Source organism: Amblyomma mixtum, chromosome 3, assembly GCF_055824585.1.
Source record: "Amblyomma mixtum isolate Tamu chromosome 3, ASM5582458v1, whole genome shotgun sequence".
NCBI classification, from domain to species: domain Eukaryota; kingdom Metazoa; phylum Arthropoda; class Arachnida; order Ixodida; family Ixodidae; genus Amblyomma; species Amblyomma mixtum.
Window position 1 is genome coordinate 315,667,970 of NC_143014.1, and position 9,384 is coordinate 315,677,353.

At 47.6% G+C, this 9,384-nt stretch overlaps 1 pseudogene; it reads left to right on the forward strand.

Moving 5' to 3' along the window:
- Positions 1-5,622, forward strand: part of LOC149355685 (aurora kinase C pseudogene) — a 37,445-nt pseudogene extending 31,823 nt beyond the window's left edge.
- The last annotated feature ends 3,762 nt before the right edge of the window (positions 5,623-9,384 follow it).

Below are 9,384 nucleotides of genomic sequence, written 5' to 3' on the forward strand. Positions count from 1 at the left end.
AAAAGTTTAGCGCCTGGAGGGGAAAAAGAGGCGTCGGTTATTAACACTTGCAAAAGCGCTCTTCACTCCTTGGATACGAAAATGGACCGGTCTAGAATTTTTCCTGCCTAGTGCAGCTTTCCAGTTTGTTTCGGTTGTCTTGACCGTGCTTGACGCTGACAGTGCGTTAAAGCGCCCTTGGTAATCGGAATTGATCCTGAGCTCTGCACTACGGCGCGCTTATCTCTTCGCTCATTCCTTCCTTCACTGCGGTTGAGGTGTCCACCGAACGCTTTGTGCTGAGCCCTGACCACTGCTCATACGCCGTGGATCTTCGCGACAAGATCAAGGGATCAAAAGTCAAATATTTTGTACTTCGAAACGCTTTGTACGGTCTGCACTCAAGATATCTTTTTGTTGATAACTGCTGAATAATCTACTTTCATACGACGTTGTAAACCATACTAGTAAAATTAGCGGATGAGTTTTTGGGCACTTAATAAACTAATTAATGAGGAGCACTGAAAGCACGTAAACAAAAATTGTTTGCGCTTCCCTGCTTGACGATTCACTTCTAGGTTCCATCAAACTGTTGAATTATTACATTCTTATGTCTAGAATTACAGCACAAGAACGACCTTTTTTGTTCAACAATGACTGACCACACTCAACAAGGGGCACTCTTTTCAAAACCGACTATGAATCTCCTATGACCGGCTACAAATGCAAACTTAGAGCCCTCCACCCCATTGGAACAGAAGCGCTGAATTTCTCGAATAAATGTAACCCATTCAACACGCGGAAATTTATTCTTTGTTCTTCCTACATTGCTCCAGCGCTGCGATTAGCAATGTTGAGCACTGAACAGACAAATGCTATCATGCCGCAGCACCGGAGACGTGTTTACGTGCACAAAAACAACTGCACTTTATAATAGGCGCCTTCACGGCCTTAAAGGTTCTAATGGGAATGAAGGCATGCTGAAAGCACTAGCGGGGAGTTCGACCTCTGTGTCGAAGTTAGGAGAGTCGTAAGTTTGATTCTGCGTTCTTTCGCAGATGTCTACTCTATTCGCAGGAGATAAGCTTTCCGATTGCCCGTGGCTCCCATAGCACCCGCAGCCACGGAAATCACATTCTAAATAAGAAAAAAAAATAGTTATCATGGTCCCTCTGTTTTAGAGGTGAGCTGCTAATTAGAGTATTGAACAACATGATACAACTTCGGAGTGCCAGTGGTGAAGGCGCGAGTGGGGTGTTTTGAACTCTCCTAAACAGGCACTTTAGATATGCGGCTGTCTTTTAATTATTAATTTATTTTCAGTACCTCAGATGGCCCCGTGCCGGGGTTTTACATGAAGGGTGGGCATTGACGACGAGAGATTAGTTTTCAATGAAACGTTTGAAGCGTAGCTTGGTAGCTTAGTAGATGTGTGAATTGCCTGTGATGGAATTAAGGTTCCCTACTTGTGCTCTATGCATAAAGTGTCTAACGTTCTTGCGATTTTTCCTCCGAAACTCCAAACTTATATGGCATGCACGAGTAATCGTCTAGAATGTTTGTGTACTTCGCATCGATTAACACATGGTACTGTACTACTACATGCCCCTGATCCACCTTAATCCCCTACTATACCAATTTAAAGGGCAACAGCAGCGTTTTTTCTACCTCCTCTGATCTTACTGAAACTTTTTCAGTCCGTTGTACGCAGTTTTCTGGTAATTTGTGCCGAATTTCGCGGCGGGGAGAAAAAATTTCCAAGTTTCTTGCTTCGTGGCCTCAATCGTGGAGATTTGCGGGCAATCTTGTGTGTGACATCCCTGGATGCATATGCTGGACAGAATTTCATGCTGGTTTTTAGTCATTTCAGTCAACTAGTGATCCATGCTGTCACCTAGATTCGCCAGTTTGGCCAATCAACGCGAATACGACAGGGTCAGTGGCAGTATCCGTGACGTTCATTGGTGGTTAGTCGTGACACAATCGTTTGGTGGAAACCAAGTTTCGGTTTCGGATTCCTGGTGTTTCTTGGATTCCTGGTGTTCCTGGTTAACACTCCTACCTGGCAGTTTGAGAAACGATTTTCTCCACCGGAATGAGGGCACTATATGGAATGGGCTGTGATTATCAACTCAAATTATTAAAAAAAATGGAGTTGACTTTTAATCTATTTTGTAGGGTTAGCCGACTTGAATGGAATTTACAAGTTCGGCTGTGCCCTGTGATTATTATTGTATCTGTTAATGATGTCACGACCCTCGATTGCAATCATGAAACGCAGGGAGTCCTCATACCACTGCTTGCGCGGTGGTGCAGCGGTTAAGCGATGCGCCAGTGCCCGGCAGGCGGGTGCTTCAAACAGAGCTGCAGGCGGAGCTGGAGAGACTCAGGTTTCTCTTCCCAGGCTCCCGCACGGCTCATGCACAGGCCACATGAGCATTAGCCAATTGCATCGAATTTATTTCAATTTACTTCACAGCCACGTACCACGGGTGGCAGGCAACTGACAAACCAGTAGGTAGTGCCCGTGGCATAGTGGCCAGGTGTGGATTACGTCACAAGGTCACGTGACCTCTCACGACGAGCCAGAGAATATCGAGACAGAGAAGCCGTAACTTCTTTGCGAGATGAGAACGTAAATCCAGTTGCATTAAGAGTGCCGAATGTTAAAAGATTTTTAGACCTTACCCGTCGTATTCTGTTGTTTGCCCAGCAGCTTCAGTGCGCACATGTCACAGTCAGTCAACCACCTTTCTTAGAGACCGAATGATGACATCAATGAAGCGCTGTGTGTGGATGGACAAGTGGTTAACGATGATAAGATGCACTAAATGAAAATAAAATACATCACGTAAAACGGATTACACACGGTCTGAAGCGAATGATCACCTGCACAAGCGTGCGCTCAAAAGTGGCATTGCACCCATCGGGGAAATGTCTATGGATTGCATGGCCTTAGCTTCCCAAATGGAGTCGGGCTGTGTGGACGCTGTAGTGAAGAGCTCCGGAAATTGCTATCACCGTAACATGCACTGACATCGCACAATACACGGGTCTCTGGAATATCGCCTCCACCGAAATTCAAACACCGCGCCTGGGATCGAACCTGCGTGTTTCGGGCACACAGCTGAGCGCCATATCCACTTCGCAACTGCGGCGGCCTCAACTGGAAACCCCCGCGGCTAAGGCAATCGGCCAAATATTGGAGATATATTGGCAAAGACCGGTCCCGGATAGGACTCGAGTGACAACATCAATTTTCAATAGCGGCCCGATTACGTTGCATCTGGGAATGTACTTTTCACTTGGGAATGCACTTGGGAAGAATGTAACGTCGTATAGTACAGGGAACGTCAGAAGGGCGTGTAGGACCCGAAAGGGAAGGTCCGCAACCTGCGGTTCTAGCACAAGTAAAAGGAGGTTGATGTGCGTCCAATACGCACGGCCTATTCTCGGTCTTCAGAGCTTCTTGCCCGTTCCGAGTCAGGCTAACAGGGATTGCACTTGCGCATGTGCATCCAGAGTTTCCTGTATCTGTCAGTTGGGGTTCTGAAATGAAAGATGTTCAATATCTACCGTTTCTGAAGGAGCAGCTGATGCTGCATGGCGAAGAGCGTTGCCGTCGCCTACTATGTTGCGATGACGAGAAGCCCAGAAGAGTGTTATTCAGTCTCTTCCAATAGGTACAGCCAATTCAGTTGACTTAATTTGATTACATAAGCCGAGGCAACGCTGGAAGGCATGAAAAAAGCACTTCGCGTTTCGTTTATTTCCTTGCATTGTGTCTGAATATCCTTTAGTTTTCATGTGTATTTGAGTGTTGAAACTTGGTGCGGTACGCGGTGGTGCGCAGGCGAGTCGTGCCGAGAAGGGCAAGGATCTCAGCAAAGGCAGATGACTTGAACTGCATGTCGAGGTCCCTGATGATTGTGGATAGACATTCAATAAGGGCCACCCAGGTAGAAAGGAAAAGCAGATGCGACGGTGGAGGCAGCAATACCGTGGAGTGGTGTAGCTTCTGGCCTGCGGATGTACCTACGCAGGCAAGTAACAGTGTCCTTGCAGGGCGCAAGTGGTCCGAGTAGATAGATGTGCACCATATCAAGGCGTGCGCCGAGTGTAAGAAAAGTTGTTTTTTTATTCTGATCTCGAAGCTACCTTTTCGCTGTATTTTTCACTCAAATTTATTTAGTTATGCTTAATTTTAAAATATTTTATTTTACCCTCACCTTTCTCTTTACTCAATTTTCATTCCAATCCCCCCAAAATTCTTCCATTTTTATTTATGAGGCGCTTGAGACAAACCTGGATAAATTTTTATCCTGTTTGGATCTGCATTCAACCCCGGCCAACACTCCACCATGGGTATACGCCATGGCTGCAAATGCAACATGAACAACAACCCGAAGCCCCAGCCTTGCTTCCACGCACCTCGTGACGCTTCCTCTTCATCGCGCGCTCCCATCGTCCAAAGGTGGCGCTGCTACAGAAAATTCTGGGCCGCTGCTTGGCTGCTGTGGTCAGGACGAGGAGACGACCGGAGAGCGCATCCTGACTCACCTCGAGGAGCTGCGCATCTTGCACCGGCTGCTGGCGGAAGCCCGGGGCATGCAAATGCCCATCTCACGGCTTGGGGCAGTGTGGCACGACGCGGCGGGCCTCGTGTTCGGCCACCTGTCGGTGCTGCTCTCTCTGCTGCAGTCCGTGGAGCTCCCAGACCACCGGGTGAGCGACGGCTGCCTGGCCTACCCGTACACCGCCCTCCACAACTTCGAGTTTGGGAGACCCTTAGACAAAGGAAAGTTCGGAAACGTATACCTGGCGCGAGAGAAGAAAAGTAAATACGTCATGGCATTGAAGATTACGTACAAGTTCCACTTGAAGAGCAAGAATGGCGAGCACCAGCTTCGAAGAGAGATCAAAATTCGGTCACACATCAGTCATCCTCAAATCCTGAGGCTGTATGGTTACTTCCACGATGAGACTTGGGTTTATCTTATTTTAGATTGCGCACCCAAAAGAGACCTATGCAAGGAGCTCACCAAAGCAAGGATGTTTCACAGCAAAAAATTCGCGACTTACATCCACCAAGTTTGCAAGGCACTCCAGTACTGCCACTGCAAGAAAGTCATAGACGGTGACATAAAACCAGAGAATATCCTGATAGCTTACAACGGTGTGCTCAAGATAGCAGACTATGGCTGGTCCGTCCATGCTCCGTCCTCATGGCGTGAAACCTTCTGCGGTACAAAGTATTACTTGCCACCCGAAATGGTTGAAGACGGCGTCTACGATGAGAAAGTTGATCTCTGGCCTCTAGGTGTTCTAATGCATGAATTCCTTGTCGGAAAGCCTCCTTTTGAGTCGAGCTCCGCAGAAACTACCTATGACAGGATTCGATGTGTGGACCTGCAGTTCCCTGCTCATGTCTTGGATGATCCCAAGGATCTCATTTTTAGGCGTCTACGGAAGGAACCGAAAGAAAGGGTCAGCCTTGAGGAAGTGATGTCACACCCAAGGATCACAAAGAATGTAGAGTGTTGTGCCTCACAGATGAATCTTTCTAGTGGACTTGTACATGAGTGCTTGCCTACGAGACTCCTCCAAGGTGTATCCATCTGGGAAGTAGGCATGTGGCGATGAGGAGGCAAGGCATTTGAAAGGAACATTCTAAGACAAAAAGAAGGATACTGTGAAGACGAATCTGTATGAGACAAAGTGACTTCTGGCTTCGTTCCAATTGTGGACACTCGTCGATGATAAATATCGAAAGTAATATGTTTGTATTATAGGTTTGTAATTGATACGTTTGTAATTTTAAACATAATCTGTATTCAATTGTTCACTAAACTTTCAGCACGATTTTGCAACTATGCTTCGGGAGCGTGCACTGGAATATACTTCGATATTTAAAATGACCCCAAAGGTCAAAACACTTGGAGACCTTCTTTACCCCATTCTTAATGAACAAAGTGTGGTAGCATATAGACTGCCTGTCATGCTCTATACACGAAGTGTGCAATGTTATTGCATTTTTCCAGCGAAAACTACAAACATATCGCTTGCATGAGTGCGTTGCATTGGATTATCATATTGGATTATACTAAGCCAGCCACACAAATCCAGCTTAATTCACTTACTAAACAGATTTAAACAGCAAGTACGGAGTTCTAACCCCTATGAATTTTTTAAAACTTTTATGGTACTTTCTCCGCACTGTTTGGTCCTTTGTGCCGAATTTATTTCTAAATACAACTTGTAAGCACTACATTACTCCTGATCAGAAAACAAACTTGAGCAATTGATGCACTGTGTTTGTGAGGGAACTGCATGCGTCAGATTGTAGCTTCGGCAAGTGTGCCTCGCTGAAATGTGCAGGCTCAGTGACAGCAGTGTTTGGCCGTTTTAGACATGGGCTTCAGGACTACAGTGGTGCCGAACATAGCGGTAGTGCGGAAAACGTTCTTTCAGCTGCACCCCAATTTCCACGGCTGGTGAGTGAGCTGTGGAGAATTCGTCCTCGGACGGGAAGTAGGCTGCCTGAGGCGTACATTTGGGGGGAGTAATTTCTGAGGGCGTGGCACTGACTGTCCTCGCAGGTTGTGCCAAAGAAGATATGCTCAGGGTTAGCAATCTGGGACCGTCCTTCATTTCTTTTAAGGGAAAAGCAGCGCTACAAACGAGGATAGGTGCTTGTCGTGTCGTCGGTAACACTGCTCTTGTTCGTTGCGCCGCTTTTCCTTACGAAGTTGTTTGCTTCTGTGTGCCACTAATGTCTGCCTGCTGTACATGCGATAAGTGGTTGCGCCAGAATTGTAATCTTACATTATTTTATTATCAGTTCTTGTCGCACCACAGCAGCATTTTGTGACGCTTTTTGAGTCCCATCGGACCGTGATGAGAGCCCTCAGTGTTGATGTTTTCGTGAACGTACAGGCTTGTTGCAGTGATCGCACTAGACACAAATACATTTTAAAAGAGGGGTACGGTGTGGTTGATGCTGATCTTAGTAGAGGCAGGGACATGGCATTGTTTTATTAGTGGCGATGTTTTTCGTTCTACTTTAAATGTCGCATTCATTGTTTGACTGTTTCTATGAAAATGCTTCTACGAGTAAAAAAACACCTGGAAGATCTGGTGAAAAAGCTGTTCTCCAAATTGTGCATGAAATTAGACATAGTTTGATGCACATATGTAATAAACTTTGTGGCATGCGATCTAACGTAATTTTGTTGAATGCTTCATGAGAACGACAATAAAACACCCTGCTGTGGTCTGCGGTAGGCAACAACAACAATTCGCGAGCAATGACACCCCATGTACCCAGATGTACACCTTCTCTGGTGATCCGAGGAGCATCGACTAATTGCACTGGGGATATTGTGGGCACTTTGCGAGCAAGACCGGGGACATCGAGTGTGCAGTCCTAGTTTTAAATTCCCTGCACATTTCTTCCGGCACCTTGTTCAACTTCATTGTCGTCGAAAGGAGCTCGCAGCACTGACTACTGTTCGCAACTGCGGATGAAGCTTTGGGAAGGCTCCACATCTGGCCTTGACGACAACCTGGCAATGGCTCTTTGGAAGGAATTATTTCATGCGCGATAAAAGAGAGACCTTCCACCGTAGATTACGGTCATACGAACAGCTAACACGAACACGACGTTGCCACGCTTCAAAAATAGCTGAGGTCTTCGAATTTCTGTGAAGTTATAACCTGACAGATATTGCAAGGCTCCAGCCACTGGAGGGCTTCAGTTGACATCTCAGTTCGACGAGCAAGCCAAGAAAGGCTACATTAGCCTAGTCAATAGAGGTCACTTTGGAACGACGCCACGAAAAACTATTAAAATCACATCCGAACCACGTTGAAAGTGCGAACCCGTGCTGGCGCTGCCTCCTTGCTGGTCAGTAGACTTAAGCTTGCACGCGAGAGGTGCTGGGTTCGATCCCGAGTGCCGCCGGGTACTCACCGGTGTTCAAATGGATCCAAGATTTCCCCCCTGTCGCTTGCTCGGCTTTCCTGGAGAGATGTGGTTGGGAACAGCGTCCTGGACCAGACCGCTGCGTAGACAGCTCAGTGACTCGGTTCGCCGTCAAACAACTTAAATGCGCCATGTGCGGTCCAGCTCACTTCTGGCCCTTCTTATTGTGAGAGCAATACTCCGCTCATGAACGGCCTTTCGCGTAGCAGCGGCGAGTAGTCACGTTTGACCTTTAGAATGACCTCTGACGTCATACCAGGGTGAGAGAGGGGCTACCAAGTCGAGTCGCCGCGCTGCGGCGGCCGGTAGCCACGCATGGCATTTAAAATGACCTATGACGTCATGGCATGCGTAGTGGCATAATAGTGTGACGTCATATAAGGTTGAGAGAGGCTCCAAGTCGAGTCTTCGCGCAGCGGCAGCCGGTAGCCACGCGTGACATTTAGAATGACCTCTGACGTCATGCCATGACTAGTGACGTCATAGCGTGACGTCATAGCAGGGTGAAAGATTGGCTACCAAGTCGAGTCGTTGCACAGGGGCGGCCGGTAGCCACGCGTGCCCTGTAGACGCGGAGCACTGCGTTCCTTCCTTAGACGCGCCGCTCCGCGTTCCTTCCGTTAGAGGCGCTGCGCTCGCTTTAGCAACCTACCAGGCTTCACCAAAGCTAAGCCCCCACGAATTTTTTTGTTAGCCTTAAAGGGAGACTGAAGCACTTTTTGTGAAAATCGGGCTGGCAGCGGCGTCCTATAGTTTTTCATGCTGTATACTGGAATATCGTACACAAATAGGGCAAAAACAAGTGCGAATTGCCTTTTTTAGCAGAAATATGCGGCCTGTGCCGCGGGGCACGCCCTGCGGCGCGCCGCCGCCCATGATTGGTCAAGAGATGTCGTGACGACACTTTGAGGTCTGGAGACGTTGCCGATGCGGATCCGGCGCTGCGTTGACTGCAGATCGCAGCTTTCCGGGTTGTAAAAGGAATACAGCGACTATTTTTTACTGAGCTCCAAAGAAAAGGATACTACAGTTTGTTCATTCCACGTATCACCTGAAAGCAAAAAAGACACAAGCAAAAAATTCTACGCCTAGCACAAGCATACGCCGGCGTGAAAGACACGTATGCAGACCATGCATAAAAAGGTGCAGCACAACCTCGGCTCGTAATCTCGGAAAGGAGGGGGTGCGAACAATACTCAAGTCAATTACCACCACCTGACGCCTCCTGGCTCGCCCGAAAGAGCGTCATCCTAAAGAAAAGGCCCACAGCGCTCTGTACAAAAAATCCTGTTCTCAGTACCCGGCATTGTAGCTGGGGCAAGAAAGTATTTCTAGGAAACCATGAAGCAGCACAAAGTTGATGTCAAAATTAGCGAAGCGCAGTGGCCGAGCACTGCGAGGCATGTGACCACAAAGTAGTG